At 31.9% G+C, this 10,635-nt stretch overlaps 1 pseudogene; it reads right to left on the reverse strand.

The window, feature by feature from the left end:
• Positions 1 to 6,413: 6,413 nt before the first annotated feature.
• On the reverse strand, positions 6,414 to 9,949 carry LOC107496811 (receptor-like protein 6; annotated as a pseudogene).
• Between the last annotated feature and the right edge of the window lie 686 nt (positions 9,950 to 10,635).

Here is a 10,635-nt window from a genome sequence, read left to right on the forward strand (position 1 = left end):
CTCAACCACCACAGGGAGTAGCTAGAGTGGCGAAGTGATGGTTGAAGGCAGAGATTGAAGCAGATGAAGTCATTATCATCATGAGGCATCAAGGGCCAGAAATCCATCTTGGAGAGGAAGCCAAGGATGGAGAGCCCGGATTGATGAAGGTTGATGATCAAGAAAGGACTAGAGGTAATTGCATGTTGGTTAATGCATGGTTATCTCTTCTCTCTCTGGTGGCCGAACCGGTTCTGTGTTTGTTGAAGGAGGAAGAAAGTTGGTTCGGTTTTGGCTTCAAGTGTGGAGGCTTTCCTCTTCTTTTAAAAGGGGGAACAACCACTGTTTGAAGCAAGGAGAAAATTTGAGAGTGCAAGGCACAGAGTTCTCAGAGCTACCTGAGCTAACAGATTTCTCTTCTCCTTCAATGTTCTCTGTTTTGTATTTTTCTGTTTAATTTTGTCATGTCTTGAGTCTCATGGAAAAAGGCAAACAAGTGAGGTTTGTATGAAAAAGCCATAGAGCGGAAAAAGGCAGAGAGTGCAAAATTAAAAGAAAAAGCCATAGATGTCTTAGAGGTCCTTTGTTCATCTATGTTGTGTATCATGATTCTGTGGGAATCCCCTTGTAAGTTGGGTTAGCACTTTACAAGTTGTAATCAGATTGATTATAGTGAAATTCCATCATGGTTGTGATGGAGACTGGATGTAGGCTGCACTGCACCTAGCAGCCGAACCAGGATATATCTGGGTGCCATCTTCTTCTACTTTCTACTCCATTTCTGTTTTCAAATACACAGGAGCAAAAACCAAAATTATCTCGTGCCAAGTGACGAGACAAAAAGAAAAGTCTCGTGGTAAGGGACGAGACAAAACAAAGTTGCTCGTGTCTATTGACGAGCAAAAACAGAAAAGTCTTCTCTAAAGGTCAGCAAGTGTTAGCATCGAAAAGGGGGCTAAGATTCAACCCCCCTTCTCTTAGCCACTGAAACCATTATTATTCTTATACAAAATTCTAAAAATAGGACAATATATATTCACATAAAATATACTATTAATACTTGCAACTTTGTTTATGAATTTTTCTCCATTAAATTCTTCTCCATTCCCTTTGAACTCTTTCAATATCTTCGCAGGACCGTCACTTAAACTTTTTTTATAGACAACACCAAATCTTCCTTGTCTTAATTTCTCACCAAATGAATTGGTCTATGAAACACGGACACTTTGCTGAGTTGCCGTGTCTGTGTGTCGGACACATTTCGGACACGACACTCACCGACACTCGTCCGACACGCGTGTCTGCTGTGTCCAAACCGTGTCTCAATAAAAAATAAAAAATTCTTCTCTAGACACATTTGGACATACCTAAATATCATCACATGTCAGTGTGTCCGGCCTTATTTTTAATATATATATATTCTTAAAATAATTTTAGATATAGTATATATTATTATTTATTAAAACAAAAAATATTTTAAATATTTGATATAATTAAAATAAGATATTAAAAATAATAAAAAAATTTCATTTATATTTTAATATCAATAAAATATCAAAATATCATTACAATTTATCTAAAAAATATTTTATATTTTATATTTTATATGTATGCGTGTCCTCGTGTCATGTAAAATTTTAAAATTTGTGTGTCGTCGTATCCCATATCGTATCGTGTCCATGTCCATATCAGTGCCCGTGCATCATAGATGATAATTGAAACTTTTTTCTCCTTATCCTTTTAATCATAGACTGGCCTAACTATTTTCTTTATCACCTTATGCAATGTATGTACGTAGTATTTGATTTATGTGATCTGTTGTATTCTGCCATGTCCATATCTAACTACTTATGAAGTTTGTATCCTCACGTTCTAATTATGTCAACAAGTATTAAAATCTTAATCCTTAAATTACTGCAGAAAGGATTCCTTCATATTTATTTATTTATTTATTTTTTAAGCTCACACCTTTTATTGGTTATCATCCTTCACTTTTCACATAAAACACTTATGGCAAGGTTGTCAAGATCAAGATCCTATTTAGGATCAAGTAGGAGGATAGACACAAAATGTGAGATGGCGGTGAATTTGCATTCACAGCATGATAATCTCACAAACCCACGCATGCATGGAATTATTTTTATTTTTATGTTATAACAATAAAGAGAAAGAATATCAAGTATTTGGAATCATTCTCTAAAAGAAAATGAAAATAAAAAGGAAAAACAGACTCTCCTAAGATGAAACAATTAAAGAAGATTAAGAGACTTTGAGTTGAAATTAAAACATTTGTATTATTTTGATTCAAAGCACAATCAATCATGTAGTTAATCTTATGGTTAAAAATACTGACTTAAATGCAGAGAAATATGTGAATTGATTTTAGTCTTAGAATAAGCTTCAAAATTTCATATGTTTAAATAGAAACTAAGACAATTAATTTGACTTTTCTGTTTCTCTTTTTCTTCTGTTTCTTTTTCTTTTCGTAAACACCAAAAAAAATTAGTAAAATAAAAAAAATAAAAATTCCATTACCTTTGAATCAAAATACTATAATTCACACATTGTAAAAATTATAAAATTAATAATTATTAATCTTTTACTCTATCATTGTATTAATCCTCCTACTTTAGAAGTTTTTTTCATTCTTTCAATAGTGAAATTCAACATTTTGAATCCGTTTACAATCTCACATTAACAAAGGAAAAAAGGGGTTATAGAAATCATAATTATAAAAGTATATGAAAGATTCACACACATACATCTCACTTGTTTATTAACAATTTGTTTTTTATGGATAAGAATCATAACTACTACAAAGTTAACCAGAAAATATCTTGTTATCATCATCATAAAAGTTGGATATGAATGAAGTATGTTCTAGAGTTGCTATAGCCGTTCAAGATTTGTCTGACCAAAAAGAAAGTTGCCTAAAGATCTGGTATTTAATTTGGAGGGTAAAAGACTAAAGTGCAAGAAATAAATATTTTTCTAAGCATTATGCCATATGACATATGCCACAGACCCCAATACTCTTCACACGCCTATCATTTCAATTTGGACCAACAAAATAAAGTGATTAAAATCCGAAATATACTCATAACTCATAAGCACTTTCAACAATCATGTAAACAAAGTTGTTCGGACACTAGAAATTTAACACATCACCACCTTACTTATTTTGCTTTCCAAATTTATTATAATTCATCAATATATATATATGATTATTGTATACGTGTGGGTGGTTCATTCATACATGTTGTTGGACCATAATATTTGACTGTGATACCATTTTCAAATTTATAATTTTGATTATGCTATAGAGCAAGATGAAGATTTAACTTTGTTAACAAAAGACAAAAACATTGAGCATAATAAAGATTCTTTAACTCTGACTATGGAGGAGTAGCATATTTTAGAAGTATTTATACTTTTTTTTTCATTTATTTATATTCTTAGAAATTAGAATTGAAGTTGAAGCACTTTCTTTTTCATTTTTATCTTATGCATATTATTATTATTGGTCATTGGAGAATTTTGTTCTGCTGATTTAGAACTTGAATTATTAATATATAATTACTAATTGTTATTGAATTTTTTTTCCTCTCAGATTTACTAATTTAGAGTGTAAAGTTCTTTTCTTTATGTCATTATCATACTTTTTTTTAGTCATAATTTATGAATTTGATAATAACAAGGGAAAAAAAAAGGAAAGAGTAGATATATCTATCTCACCCCACCAACACTGTTCCATCACCAAACAGGACCTTCGATCTCTGTTCTCCAAGGTTACTGGGCACTTGAAAGAGTTTTATGAATTCAAGCTCCTCAATTAATCTGTAACTTTAAATGAGTTACATATGTATAGTTTAAACAAGCAACCGCTGACAACATAGCAGTAGTACATTGCAATATTGATTATTAGGCATCCCAATGCCGATAAAAATCAGAAAATCAGTAGTCAGATGGTTTGAAATGGCTTATACTATATTATTTTATGGCATTAATAATGTAACTCAAAATTCACATAATTTGAATACAAACTACTAGTGTTTTACTCAAATTTTGTTCTATGTTTATCAGAAAATGTAAGTATCTCAATGTCTCAATTGTTGTTTATAGGTCAAATATTCTTGTGATACCGCGTGTTAGATATTACGGATCTAATACTAGGAATTTGGAATACAAATAAAAATATTTCTGGAGTTCATGATTAGCATGTATGTGTGTCAATCGGTTGGAAGATAATATTTGTGTAAGGGTCAATCATAATAAGTTGACAATATGATGTTCTTCTTTAAGAATTTGCACAAGAAACATAATAGATCAACGTTCAAAGATCCATAATTTTATACGAGTAAAGCTGGTCCCATGTTGTTTGTTTTATGTAAATGTGTAGTTTTGTAATCAACGTAGTTAAAAATTCAATCTAACTCTTAATTTTTTTTTATATTACAATCTTAATAGATCGGCGGTTTCTAAAAATTTATATATAGATCGAATTAAAGAAGTTCACATTACAGAAAACTAAAAGGAGAAATAAAAGCAAAACATGAATCTAAAACCCAGCATATTCTTCTATGATTTGCATGGCTACATAGAAATCTTGTTGTGGCCAATGATTTTCCACAAAGCGCGTTGAATAACAAGTTAGTGTCATAGCCAGGTAAGTTGCATGACATGGACTATGGATAATGAGAAGAAGCAACAAGCTAATTAAGAGTGATAATCTCATAATCAATACACAAAATATTTTTATTTTTAATTTTCTTCAATTTCTTTTAATTTTCCTATCACACTTATCTTAATCAAACTAAAGTGACCAATCATTTTCGTTGTTGCTTAAATGAGGAGAGTTGGACTACTAAATAACATGCTAAATATGATAAGGTCTTCCACTTGGTGCTGCCAAGAGTTGAAGAAGTCTGAAGGCCGACTCTTCCTCACCATCTAATTAAAATTTAAAACATATTTTCTCTGATTAAAATTCTTACCATAAGAGAGGAGGAGAATCTTACTGTGTTTTTCATATCAAGTTTTGTAATTTATAATTATCAATTAGTCATTATTAGTATTTTTAATAATGTAAGATTAGATCTAATAATATAAGATTGCTTATTTTTTTTGCTAATTAAGTATTAGCCAAATTTTCGAAGTATTTCGATTATTTTAGGTTAATTTTAAATTCAAAATATATTAAATAAAAACTTAAATTAGTTAACCATAATAACAGTTGAGAATATAATGTTTTTTATTAAGAATTTTCACATAAAACATAATATAATATGCGAGTAAAGTTTAAAGATCTATAATTTTGTGCAAGAAAAAATAGTCTTAAATTATATATGTTTTACATAAATTTGTAGTCTTATAATCAACATAGTTAAAATTTTAATTTAACTATTACATTTTTTTGATATTATAAATAGGGATAAATCGGTTGATTTTGAAGATTGATATTAGATCATATGATCTTATGATTTAAATTTTTTATTATTTTATATTTTACATATTTAATTAATGTTTTAGGTTTTATGTCAAATCTGAATTTTTAGTGTGTTTGTATAAAAAAAGGGAATTAAGTTATTTTTTGTACCATCTACATAAAATGAGCTTAATCGAAAACAACATTTTAGCTCATTTGGCAAATTTAAAATTCGTAAAAGGATCCTGTGTTGTACATTTTGGTATGATTGACATTTGAATATATGAGTATATATTCTCTAATACATTAGTAAGCTATATAAGAACTCAAGCAAGCTATGACAAATTATTTCAAATCAAAACAAAGCAACAGATCAATACATAATAATTTTCTTATCTTTAATTCATGAGAAGCTGAAATAATATATAGATGACTCATGTATAGTCTATTCATTAATAGAGATGGCATATTTTGGATGAGGGATCTTGCATTAGAATATTAGATAGTGCATGCTAAAAACATTTTTATAAAAAGCACACAAAATGAGTTATAAAAATTAAGCTGGCAATATATATGATGTATTCTATTAAGAATTTGGACATGAAAAATGATTTGGAACAGATTCTCCATAACCATAGAGTGCACATAATTTTATATATCCAAACTTCAGAGACCGTGAACACCATAGAAATGAATTAGCCGTTTTGATGAACAGCAATCTGTCTATAATTTTTTGTTTAAAAATTGAAATTACTTCAATTATAACTTTTTAAGGAATCATAAAAGATGGCATGATTTTTTTATATTAGAAAAAAAAAATAAAAGCATCTGCAATGCACTTCACAATTTAACTCTAATATCTACATTTCACTCAATTCCACTGTTCATGAAGGAAATTTTCTTAGTTTTCATAGTCTTATTTTAGATTGATTTATAGTTTAAAGTATATTAATAAAAGCACAGAATGAGTTAATCATGAAAAACACTTTTATAAGTTAATTATCTTCAATATCAATATCACTCACATAAACCACTCATATAACATAATTATATATTTTTCTCTCACTCTCGGACACAGAGGAATTGAGTTTCTTTACTAAATAACTCAATGCATTTCATTCTTGGCATTCATACAAGACTTTTCATTTCATTGCAAGAGTGGTGGTACATCTTGATGAATCCACAATGATGTAAGCATGGATAAATTATAAGCTTGATATCCAACACACTTTATTCCACAAACAGAGAATTCACATGACAGCAAAAAAAAAAAAAGGAAAACACATGAAGCTTTGCATGGCCTCTAATCTCCTCTGGTTATTCTGTTAGGCATATCCACAAACAAGTCTCACAAGCCACAATGGTTTCCGAGTGAAGATAAACAACCTTCCAAGGAACATTCCAAATACCACTCCACATCCATATCCCACTGCTACTGCCTTCCACCCAAATAATGACTCTTTTGCCTCAGAAAATACTGAAGGTGGTTGTTCTTCATCATTGCTGCATGACTTTGACAGAGGGAATCCACAAAGCATTGGATTATCTTTGTAGGAATCATTTTGGAATGTATTGAATTGTTCTCCTGTTGGTATCATTCCCTCCAATTGATTTTTAGAAAGGTTCAAGACAGATAGAAAATTCAAATTTGTCAAAGCCATAGGAATCTCACCTTTCAATTGGTTCCATGAGAGGTCTAACCATTCCAAACTTGTCAAATTACCCAAAGTTTGTGGAATGATACCACTAATTTTGTTGTGTGAAAGATTAAGCCCTTTGAGAGAATTCAATTCTCCAAGAAGTTGTGCGATTTTTCCTTCAAACAAGTTATTTGACAAGTCTATGGTTGTGAAAATAGTTAATATCCTTGATATTCTATCCTTTGACCTTTCATAATGATCACAACAGAGTCATTATATGGTACACTGGTCGTATTGGTACCCATATACTCCAAACCATCAATTTGAGTATTATCTTTCCGAGCCATCATTCCTTGAAACTCTTGAAAGTATTGCATTGGCAAAGGGCCACTAAACTTGTTATTAGACACATCAAAAATTCTCAACTTTGGAAATGGGTGCTTCGTACTCAAACAAGTGATGGTACCATGAAAATTGTTATTTCGTAAACTGAGTACCTGTAATTCCTGAAGAGCTTCTAGCCTATTGGGAAATACATCTTCTATGTTATTGTCACTCAGGTCTAGAACTTCCAGTTTTGTGCAATGAGCGAACGATTGTGGTACTGGTCCCTCTAATTGGTTGCCATTCAACTTTATAGTCTCAAAAGCATTCTTCTTGGAGAAGTTTCCAGGTATGCTTCCATAAAAGTTGTTGATTTGCAAATCCAAAACCAGGAGCCAAGGAAAGGATCCCAAACATTGTGGAATATTGCCGGTCAAATTGTTGTGAGACAGGATTAGCACATTGAGGGAGCTTGCATTGCATATTGTTGAAGAAATGCCTCCTGTGAAGTTGTTGTTTGAAACTGAAAAGTAATAGAAGCCATTTGGTGGAATTGGAAGATCTCCTTGCAGCTGGTTGAAACTGAGGTCAAGAAAGTCCATGATCTTCCATGTGTGCAAGAGATTATCACCAAACCAATTGGGAATCTTTCCATGGATTTAGAAAGATCTAAATTTATTAGATTTTGTAGTCTAGGTAGGAATGAAGGAAAAACAGTAACACTACAAAAAGATGAATCTAAATGTTTAAGTTTGGGTAAGGTATATTCAACACTACTATTACTATCAACAGAGAGAAGTATATTGTTAGAAAGATCAAGATAATTTAAACTTTCCAACTTTGAAAAATAAGAAAAGTCCACAAGACCACTCAAGTCATTTGATGACATATCTAAATCAGTGAGATTTTTTAGAAATTCAAAGATCGAATTTGGAAAATCACCTTGAAATTTGTTATGAGAGAGAAATAAATATTCCAATGAATAAGTGGAGAATTTGCTAATTGGCCCTGTGAGCTGATTCATGCTAAGATCTAGCATTATCAATGAATAAGTGGAGAATTTGCTAATTGGCCCTGTGAGCTGGTTCATGCTAAGATATAGCTCTTTCGATGAAGACAAAGAATAGCACCAGTCTGGGATTGTCCCATTTATATGGTTATTACGCAAATCTAGTGTTTCCAGTTTTGGAAGTGTGGCATTTTTGCTTGGAATTGGGCCGATTAATTGATTAGAAGACAGACTTAAGTCAGAAAGTTGAGTTAGATCAAGTAATGATGATGGCAGCTGACCTCCTAATTTATTATCTGACAAATCTAAAACAGAAAGTTGAGTTAGATCAAATAATGATGATGGCAGTTGGCCTCCTAGACGGTTAGAAGAAAGTCTCAAGGTATCTAATTTAGTGAAGTTGTTGAACACATCTGGGATGTTACCTCTGAATGTATTATAACTAAGATCTAAGTAGGTGAGATGTTTGAGGTTTGAAAACAAAGATGGAATCTCACCATGAAGTCTATTTCCTGAAAGGTCCAACTCTGTTAGTTGAGTGAGGTTCCACAAAGACACAGGAATTAATCCATCAAATTGGCAATCCTGTAGCCGTAGTTTGTTAAGAGACTTCAAATGGGAAATGGAATCAGTTATTATTTCTTCCGAGAAAGGTATCCCAGAGAGGTCCAAGATCCATAGAGGAGTGCTCCAATTGGACTTTGGAAGTTCAACCTTCAGCTCTTCATTGCCATACAAACTTAGTTCTTCAAGATTAATTAAACCAAGTATACGAGTTGGAAATTTTCCATGCAATCTAGTCTCATCAAGACTCAGGATCAACAAAGAGGATGAGAAATTCATGAGCAAAGACAATGAAGTTTCTCTGATAGAAGACATGTCTACGCCATCTAGAACCAGCTCTTCCAAGTTAGTGGTGTTACCAATGACTCTGCTCCATGTGGATTCATCAAGTCTCAGTTCAGGATAATAAGAGGACGAGAGATGAAGTGAGAGTAATTTAGACAAGTGTGAGATTGTGGACGGAATATGACTACCAAATGATGAGTATGATAGATTGAGATGGGTGAGACTCACAAGATTACCAATTCCTGGATATATTGGAGAGTTGGAGAAGTTATTGAAGGCAAGGTTGAGTTGTTGAAGATGCGTCACATGGAACAGTGTGCTGTTCGGATGAAACTCGCCTTCAAGCATGCTGCAACTGAGGTCAAGCCCAATCACGTGCCCTGATGTGGTGTCGCACGTGACCCCATCCCACTCGCAACAGTCAGTACCGTTTTTCCATGATGCTGTCTTGGAATAAGAGGAGCACGCCCAAACTCCGTTCAATGAGGTGTCAATGGCAAATGAGTTCTTGAATTGGAGCAGGTTTGAGTTGTCATGGTGGTTGCATAGTGGCAACACCGATGAACAAGTGGGAGATGAAGTATAAAGAGGAAGCAACAAGAGAGTATAACACCTCATCATCATGGCACAATGTATATGTGTGTGGTGCATGGCAAGTCATGAATGCAAATATATATATAGGTCATCCCGTGCGTCTCCAAACTCTGTTAATAGTGTGGTGTGTGCTACTATTTTTTCCACAACCTCACTGCATATTTGCATTATTGCATCTACTAATTAAAGTAACACGTCAACTTTATTGCTGTCATAATCGGCATTATTAGATACTTTTTAGATGGTTTCCTTATTTTTTTCAGCACTCAGTGCAAGTTGAATTTTATAAGATTGTAGTTAAATAATTATATGACTCTTCTAAACAAAATTTCCCTTCTTCCTCAAAGTTCAATATAATATTTTCTATCTTAATTATATATGCCTCTGTGTATAACTTAAGCTTAAATAAAAATAATAAGGTTAAACTATGTGTATTTATCTATGTATATACGATGATGTATACAAATAAAAAAGGTACCAGGTAGATAAACAATCTATCATTGTCAGTCTATCTTATTTTTGGGTATATGATTCTTATTTATCTATGTATTTATTAATTGTAAGGACTCAACTGATGTAACTTGGATCTTTAATGTACAGAATTCGGTTACTGTATATAGGTTGATAACTTTACATGGCCGAAATTGTAAATTTTGTTATGCATGATCTATGATGTATTTGTAAGCTAAAACACAGGTAATAATTATGACAAATTCCTTGAAATCAAAACGAAAGCAACTCTTTAATGAGTTTTATTATAAAATACTATGCTATATATTTATTTATTAAAATCAGTTATTAATATAAAATATATG

The sequence above is a fragment of the Arachis duranensis genome, chromosome 7, assembly GCF_000817695.3.
Source record: "Arachis duranensis cultivar V14167 chromosome 7, aradu.V14167.gnm2.J7QH, whole genome shotgun sequence".
Classification (NCBI taxonomy): domain Eukaryota; kingdom Viridiplantae; phylum Streptophyta; class Magnoliopsida; order Fabales; family Fabaceae; genus Arachis; species Arachis duranensis.